This window comes from Rattus norvegicus, chromosome 15, assembly GCF_021556685.1.
Source record: "Rattus norvegicus strain SHRSP/BbbUtx chromosome 15, alternate assembly SHRSP_T2T, whole genome shotgun sequence".
Taxonomy (NCBI): domain Eukaryota; kingdom Metazoa; phylum Chordata; class Mammalia; order Rodentia; family Muridae; genus Rattus; species Rattus norvegicus.
The window spans coordinates 63,012,501-63,020,898 of NC_141548.1; the positions used below are offsets into that span (position 1 = coordinate 63,012,501).

Here is an 8,398-nt window from a genome sequence, read left to right on the forward strand (position 1 = left end):
AATCACACTTATTTTTTATGATGAACCATACACATTTCTTAAAATATAATGTGGTATTTAAAAGACAAAATAGCTTCTTTGTGTATTAGAAAATAAATAGCTTTTGAAAGAGTCATAAACTCCCCAGGATACACATCTCATCCCATAAATGTCAAACTCTCCCAAATGCATAGAACTTCATATAAAGTTTTTTTCCTGATATACATATTACAAAACAGTGTGGTCATCATGGAGTCCTTCATATCGGGGATTCATTTGTTCATTTTGTTTTTGTTTTTGTTTTTTTGTTTTAGATTCAGTGAGTGGAGTTTATTTAAACTTGATAATCTAGTGGTTCTTGGTAGCAGTAGACTTTTCTGCTCAGATCACACTTTGTATACCTTCAGTAGTACAAATCCTTATACAAAAACTGGGTTTCAGTGTTGAATTATAAAGGATATACTTGCCAGAATTATAACATTAATGAATTTTCCTTCTGTAAAGAGAAATCTAAGGAATAAGAAAAAATGACACTGTCAACACATTCAGGGTCTATTTACAAATTTGGTGTAATTTTTCTACCTTTTAATATATTTTATCTTTTTTGTGTTTTGTCATCATTACGTTTCTTTTTGAAAATGTATGTGTATATATCAATGCTTTTCCATGTAGTGAAATAAATAAATAAATGAGCCAGCATATAAAACCATGTATAGACATTTATGTATATATACACATGTATAATATGTATATACATGTGGAGGAAAGAGGTTTCCTCCTTAGTCTCCCCATTGTCTTTGGAGATTGTGTCTGTCAACCATTGCTGAGAACATCACCTTGCCTAGATAAGGGGACTCTTGAATCTTTCTCTACCTGACTCTTTGCACATTGAGGGATTTGTGCCCTGGTGCTGTTTGTATTTTGATGCTAATTCCACTTCCCCAAGAGGGCTGCCTAGGATGAGGAGTGAATCACTACTCAGATGACAGTATTAGAACCCTCTTCTCATTTTAATGTGCAAAATAAAGACTAGAGCTGGTGATTGCACAGTGGAAGGGAGAGTGGAGCTGAAAAGTTTTAGGGAGAAGAAAGGAAGAGAGAAAAGGGGAAGTGGAAGGAAAATGGCACAGAAGCACATGGCCTGGAGAAACCACAAATGATAAGGGATCTCATAGCTGGGGAATAGAGTAGTGCAGTGGTAGATCTGCCCAATCTAGGTACGCAGCTTATATTCATATTAATTGAGTTTTCTTTGCATGGGCTTATTTGGGTCGGAGAGGTTACCTCAACAGGGATTGAAGACTCAAAACTTTTCTATGGCAACTTGGCATCTGGATCAGGTCCTGGAGCTTACAAATAGGTAATCTACATTTAAAAACATCTCTGCAATCCTGTTTGCATTTTTACTGCTCCTCCCATGTTACAAAATAAAGTTCATTTTTTTCCGTACTTTTTATTGTCTGTGGTATTATTGTGTGTGTTTTAATGACTGTTACCATTATTTCAATATAAAAAGTTAAATGTATGTTTTCTAGTGTGATATACATTGAGGATTATATTTGGCCTCCTCTCAGACCATTTAATGTGGTTTAATCATAGTTCTCACTACATCTCTCTTAGAATGTTCTGAGATTGTTTTCAGTTATTTTCACATTACTTAAAAAAAGGACTGCACTGATACAATAGTAGCATGAATATAACAAAATAGTTATATATTGTTATGAATATAATAGTTATGGATATAACAAAACACTTGTTATTGAATTGAAGGGGCCTACTTCATGTGTTAGAACCTATGTTTGACATTTGTAATGTAGCCAAGATCCTGTGGCTAGGTAGGCCATCTGCCATTGAGGAAAGCCTAATATTACTCTACTTAGTGAACACAGAATTAAAATGGCTCTGCAACTTACTGCTATAATCAGTGCATGGTCAGCCCTCCTTAGAGAAACATTTTTTTTCTTGTTTTCAGGTTTATTGAAAATATGGCATAACGGATTAAACAGCTCCACGTGGTGTTTTTTCTTTTTCTTTTTCTTTTTTCCGGGGCTGGGGATCGAACCCAGGACCTTGCGCTTCCTAGGCAAGCGCTCTACCATTGAGCCAAATCCCCAACCCACGTGGTGTTTTGAAATTCATCCCAACCATATGCTGAGTGACCTGGAGGTTGGAGAGACTGCCAAAGTCCAGAAGCTTCAGCATTTCCTTGGTGTCAGGATCTACCTCAATGATCTCCTGATCTAGGGCTGAGACCTCAGGAACATAATTATCTCTCCTCTCCCTCTCTTCTTCCTGCAACTTGATGGAGATGCCTCTCACAGGACCTCTCTGAATCTGCTTCATCAGATGTGTGACATAGCCGGCTATCTTGTTCCGAAGGTTTTTGCTGGGGATGATGGCGATCTCCTCGCACACGCGCTTGTTGGTGTGAAAGTCATTACCCAGGCGCGTGTAGTACTTCTCGATGATGACCCGGGCTGCCTTCTTCACGGTCTTGGTGCGAACACGGCCCATGTTGATGGGTCTCGGTAAAAGAGACCCGTCAACATTTTTTTTGAAGTAGATGACAATTACCACACAGACGCAAAACTGGTCTATGTGAGAACCATGGAATAGTCAAGCCTAATTTCCATACCTTCCATAACTTCTCCTCCACATCTCAAAGACCTTCAAGGAAAATGGGACAGGAAACTATAAAAAGCTTGCTCAATAACATCAAAGCAATACTGTTTTCTTGACATCAAAGCAGATATGCATAGAAACCCAAAGCAATTATGGTACTCTGCACAATGCTTACAGAAGCGCTACCCAGGCAAAAAATCCCAGCATGACAAAAGAAGATGGGTGCAACATCTACCAACAGGTGAGGGGCTAATGACATTTGATAGTTTCAACGAGGAAGAAAGTCAGTTCTTGTTTTGTTAAAATGGTCTGACACTGGTAGGTTGATCTAATTCCATTGTTGGCCTTACCATGAGTATTTCAGGAAGACAAATTAGACATGATGGGTTAATAAACAAAAGTAGAAAGTTTGAAGTTGGGTGTGTACAGAGATGAGGGTAGAAAGTGGAAGGGACTGGGTGGTATATAAATATAATGAAAATGCATTGTATGGAATTCTCAAAACTTTGAGCAACGTATTGTCAAACATAACGGAGAACCTGGAATTATGGCACAACACTTATGATTATGTATTGATCTTCCAAAGGACTGATGTATTTCACAGCATATACATCAGGATTCTCACAGCTACTTGTAATTACAGGTCCATGATAACTGGCATCCTCTTCTGGTCTCTGTGAGCACTTGTATACATGTGTGCATATTCACACATCTTCACATGTAAATAAAATGGAATCCTAAAAACAAACAATATGAAAAACTCCATGCCATACTGGTTTCCATAGTGATCTCAGTATGTGGTTTAGTGTTTCTTGCATTCATTCTTTTAGTTTGTGCCTTTCTCAGAAGCAGTGCCTGAGGACACATTTAATTATTCATTTGTGTTTCTTTCCCTGGTGTTTAAACTTTTAGTATTTATGATTTGTTTTGCCATATTCTCTTTTAGATAATTTTTGGCATAAACCAATGATTTTATTTAATCTATTATTTGATTAAATATTAAGCATATTTGAGGAGCTGGTAATATGTCTCTGTGGATATAAGTACTTGTTTAAAAAGCTTGCTGAGTCAAGTTCAAACTCCACATCACACATAAAGGTGAAAGATCAGAACAGACAGCTCAAGATTGATGTCTGACATTCACGAATGCACCTTTGCAGTATAACCCTATACACAAGGAAAAGTAAAGAAATTTAAATTAAAAAATATGTGTATGTAGGAATAATTTCATGAAGAATTTACTCTTTTAACATGTTTCATTAGACAAAATTTACCAATTGTAAAATCTACTGATGACATGTTTCAATCTATTGTTTTTTCTAAACTTTTCATTCTTTTCCATCATACATATTTCTAAATGATTTTATAGCAACTGTTCAACCTAGGAGTGCCTACTTGTGTTATAGATTGAGACTCATATTGTATTGTAATGTTGTCTTTTTATCAGGAACAGGGATTCTTCTTTAACCCAAACTCAAGAAACAGATCAAATTTACCTAAATCTGAATATATATTAGTCTATAAAAAGTAAAATGCTACAAGTAGTTGTTGGTTATACATATTATGGAGATTTTTCTATAAGCTTAACTTCCTATACAAGAAACAGATCGGTTGCATGAGTAAACAAAATGCTACTGGGAATTTTAAAATACAACCACATATATGTAAGAATTTACATGACAAAACTACATTTCCAATTTATGAAAATATTAAATATTTTAATAAATACTCAAAATAGAATATCTCTGTGGTAACAAATATTTATACTTAGTAAAATCATGCCATGACTTTAGATATTCTCATAGATTTCAATTTCATTAAAGCTATTATCTTATGGTAAATTTGGACAATAGTTATCCAATACTAAAAAGAAATCAGTTATCAGCCAAGAGAAGACATGGAAGAATACTATGCATATAACTAAATTAGTAAAAGTAATTAATGTAAAAAGTAATTAATGTAAAAAGCACTGTTTCTGATTACATTGTATTGTGGAAAATACAAGAGTATTGAGAATGTTTTGTAGATTTGAGAAGCTGAGAGAGTAAATTGGTGTAGACAAGACACAGAATATATTTAGGTCTAGAAAATTACTTTTGTATGATATTAGAAGGTTGGATATAAGTCATTGTACACTTGTAGGAACACATTGGCTATGCAGCAGTTGTGAACCTTAATATGAGCTATGTGTCCTAGGAGAAAATTGTATACTAATATAGTTTTATGTTCTACTCTCATGGGGATATTAATAGGAAAAGAGCCTAACATATGTGTGAATACAGGACATTCACAGAATCTGTAATTCTCACTAATTTTTGTTTCTGAACTTAAGTTCAGTTCACAAGAGGAGTTCATGTCTACCACTGGACACCCAGTCAGAAGCCCATAGCTGAAGCTTTGTGAGGCCTTAGGTGAGGATTAAATTTTGTCATTGAACTGAATGGAAAAGTCCTAAACTGCCTTAAAGGCTACTCTTGGCCTGAACCAGAGAAGTTTCTCTTTACATTGAATCTTAGTCAGGGTTTCTATTGCTGCAATTAACTACCATGATCAAAAGATAATTGGGGAAGAAAGGGTTTATTTGACTTAACACTTCCACATTTTAATCCCCCAATGAAGGAAGCCAGTATAGGAACTCAAACATGGCAGGAACCTGGCAGTAAGAGCTGATGCTGAGGCCATGGAGGGATGTTGCTTAATAGATACTGTGTCCTCCCACATGTTGTTCAGCCTGATTTCATATATAAACTTGGACCACTGACCATGGGATGGCACTATCTAAAATGGGCTGCCCTACCCTCATCACTAATTCAAACAATGCCTTACAGATGGATCCTATGGGAACATTCTCTCAATTGAGTTTCCCTCCTTTCACGTGATTGTAGCTTGATGAATAGTTCTGATGAAACTAGACATAGAAAATTTGTTCTAGTCTGCTTCTCTGTTGCTGACCTAAATAAACTTGTAGTAGTAAAACCTTTATTGGTATTATATATCCAGATCACAGTCCATTTTTAGGAAAAAAAGGTCAGAAGCAAAATGAGGACTTTGGAGGAAGGAATTCAATCAGAGAATCTAAATGAATGATGCTTTCTCACAGCATGTGTTAGAGGCCCATATGATGAGGATATGAGCTCCATTGAAGATCCAGCTTCATAGATACCCTTAGCATGTGCCAGGCTGAGAAAAGCCTAACTGAACCATGATTGGTGGTTCAGTTAGGCTCGGCAGAGTAGTCAGAGTTTCTTTAGGTTGAGATAAGAAGTGTTTAAGGTTTGGTGCTAAGCAGGACGTTGATACTAGCCATTCTAATACCCAAGCAACCTTAAAGAAGAAAGTAATGAGAAAATGCAGAGCCAGAGGATGGTCTCATAGTCTTGGCCACCAGTGCCTTAAACAGAGTACGTGTTGCACTGATAGGCAGAGATTATCATCACTAAATAATACATGCACTCACACAGAGAAAGTCTCATTTATCCATATTTATCCATATACAACTATTATTGTAGTATTCTGCAAATTCAATTCGATGCTGAATAATGTTTTGAAAATTGGAAAAAAACCAATCTTGAATTGATTAAAAGAAACAGAGACTGAGTGAACAGATTTAGAATACTTGTTAAAATTTCTTATTTCCCGCAACATAATGATTTTGTTATTTGGAAATTCCATGCAACAATAACATTCACTTTCCATTCCTCTCAGCCTAAAGTTGTTTGAAGACTCATGATTATTTATTCAAAAATTAACTATGTATGTAAACTAACATTGTCTAACATGTATATGGAATGCAATTGAGTTCAGAAATAAATCTTACAATTGTGCTCACAGGATTCTAGGCGATTCCATTACAATAAAACAACAAAATTCTTGTCTTTTTAACAAAATACACTAGGACTTTTTCATTTCTACAGGCAAAACACAAAGGTGGGAAGCTTTTCATGCCACTTAAAATTTGGTGCATATTAATTAAAACATAACTGTAAGATCTGCGACTGAAAAATAGTATATACATCTTCATAATGTTGAATTTGGCCATGATTTCTTACATTAAGAACATGAGCACTGAAGCAAAAGGAAATAGAATGAATTAGACAACTTAATGAAAAAAGTATTTTATATGTCAAAGAACACCTTCAGTATAATGAAAAAACATTGAGATAGGAGAAAATAATTGTTTATACTGTACTCCTTAAGTGTTCTATGGCCAGAATATATTAATGTGACTTATAATTTAACAGAAATAACAATTCCTCCACAATAATAATAATAGTTAATAGCACATGAAAATTTGTTATCAAAATAAATCACTAGCCATTTTAAACCCAAATAATGATTAAATGCCACTTCACTGAGCACTATAATTTGCATGGGAAATAAGTGATGGCAAGTATGAAGAAACTACAGCCCTGGTATGTTGTTTATTGGGACATAAATGTTGCAGCTATAATTTCGATAGCCTTAGAAAGTTAAAGTTTTACTCCAGGAAACAGCAGCATTTCCTAGATAAGTAGGTGAAGAACAGAAAACAAGTACTAACACACAAAGATTTGCAGGAACGTTCATTATAGCATTAGAACAATTGCCAAAAATTCATGATGCAAATGTTCACAAAAAGATCCATTTTAAATTAAATGTATTTTAAACCTACACTGGAATATTTTCAGACATAGAAATAGGTATGGAGATGAGTTACAAGATAGAGAGACACTTAAAGTAGTACAGAAAGTTAATAATACACACGTGATTCTGATATATGAAATGTAAAGAATAGGTAATTTTATTTGGACAAGAATCATATTAGAGATGGACAGGACTTGAAATTTAGAGGTTAGTGGAACTAAATGATCTTTATAGGAGATGAGAAGGTATGGAGTGTGGGGCTCTGGTACCTGGGGCTCCCCACAGAGACCTGTCACTGGCTAGGTATATGGGTTAAGGGGAAGGGAGAGAGAACTCAGGCAGGAAGGGGTACAGCTTTTGTCACTTCTGCTGCCAATCCTTCCTCTTTCCACCTTTGCTGCTTTGGTTGCCCAGCCAGGCTGAGCCAGCAGGAGACTGACTAACCCATGAGAGGTACAGGACATCTTCTGGTGGCGATTTCAGGGAGAGCAGATCTCTTCGCCAAATGGCAGTGTTACAGCTATAATGACAGAAGTTCTCAGATGATGGAATAATTTCTGCACTGCACACCTTTCAGCCTGAACACGATTCTTAAATAACAGTTTTTGCATAGGTCTGACAGCAGGTGCTTCTTATTGGTTTGACCTGAGAGCTTGGGAAAATCTACATCTTCGTGGTAATGGTCCTCTTTCTATGATCTTTCTTGAGCCCACATAACCTGTGAGCACATCCTCACCTGGGGAGTAAGGGTCTCTGGCATTGTCCTCTGTGACTGATCTGTCCTGAGTCTGTGTAATCTGTGGTCACGTCCTCACCTGTGGAGGAGGGGCTATGTGACTGGTCTGTCTCAAACCTCTCTCCAGGGGTCAGCCGGAACATGACAAATATAGAGGCTAATGCTCACAGCCAACCATTGAACTAAGAACGGGGTCCCAATTGTAGGAGTTAGAGAGAATTGAACGAGCTGAAGGAGTTTGCAATCTCATAAGAACAACAATACCAACCAACCAGAGCTCCCAGGGACTAAATTACCATGTAAATAGTACATATGTACAGACCCATAGCTCCAGCTGCATATGTAGCAGAGGATGGCCTTGTTGGGCAACAATGGAAGGAGAAGCCCTTGGTCCTGCCAAGGCTCAAAACCCCAGTGTAGGGGAATGTCAAGGCAGGG

At 36.5% G+C, this 8,398-nt stretch overlaps 1 pseudogene across 1 annotated transcript; it reads right to left on the bottom strand.

Annotated features, from left to right (window-relative positions):
- Positions 1 to 2,058: 2,058 nt before the first annotated feature.
- LOC100361180 (40S ribosomal protein S17-like) lies at positions 2,059 to 2,498 on the bottom strand (annotated as a pseudogene). Its single transcript, XR_015638589.1, has one exon. The product of XR_015638589.1 is annotated as a 40S ribosomal protein S17-like (transcript).
- Between the last annotated feature and the right edge of the window lie 5,900 nt (positions 2,499 to 8,398).